Consider the following 1,053-nt stretch of genomic DNA (forward strand, 5'->3'; position numbering starts at 1 on the left):
TCACAGAGCCTTACCTATAATAGTGCAAAGTTCAAGTCAAGCTAAACATAAGATATTTATGCAACAAACCTTTGTACAAATAATGACAACTGTTTTTACTTATTTATGCATTTATTTCTCGGTGCCGGATGCTGTTGTAACAATTAGGAACAGATCAAAGCATTCAGTGAGGTAGGTGCTGTTCTGTTCTAGTCACTGATCAATCTGCTTCTGAGACAGATCCAGGGATCCACTCCATATTTCATTGCATGGTAACACCTATGGTGGGATATTGTGCAACAGTGAAAAAAATCATGTTTTCAATAATTATTAAATTATATGGACATGTGCTTACATTTAAAGTGTTAAGGTAGGGACGCCTGCATGGCTCAGTGGTTGAGCGTCTGCCTTTGGCTCAGGGCATGATCCGGGGATTGAGTCCCGCATTAGCCTCCCCTTAGGGAGCCTGTTTCTCCCTCTGCCTATATCTCTGCTTCTGCCTCTCTCTCTGTGTGTCTCTCATAAATAAATAAAATCTTTTTAAAAATAAAATAATAAAATGTTAAGGAAAAGACAGTATGAAGAATTGCATACTATATCATTTCAGTCTAAATGTGTGTGTGTGTGTGTGTGTGTGTGTGTGTGTAGTATCTAAATCTAAATAGTACTGTTCTCCAGGTTATAGATTATGAGTAATTTTGCGTCCTCTTTCATATTTTTCTGAATATTCTGAACTTTTGTAATGAGACAGAACTGCTGTGATCATCAGAAAATTTAGATGAAAAACTATTTTAGGGTGCTAAAAAAAAAACAGAATTTCTAAGAACAGGCTTTAGTTTCCATTCACAGTTAAATAATGAATCAGGAAGTATACATGGGAAAGATTTGCAAGAAAAACAATTACCCCAATGATGGGGAATGGAGGAAGGATGTTGAAACTAAAAGGGAAGTGCCTGAGGGAGGGTGTTTAAAGAACACGTGTGTGGCATTAACTTAGCCTACTGGATCCTACTTTTGATTGATGTCAGCTGTTCAGAAGCTGTCTTCTGACAGTAGTTGGATTCACTATAGACT

This window comes from Canis aureus, chromosome 25, assembly GCF_053574225.1.
Source record: "Canis aureus isolate CA01 chromosome 25, VMU_Caureus_v.1.0, whole genome shotgun sequence".
NCBI lineage: Eukaryota > Metazoa > Chordata > Mammalia > Carnivora > Canidae > Canis > Canis aureus.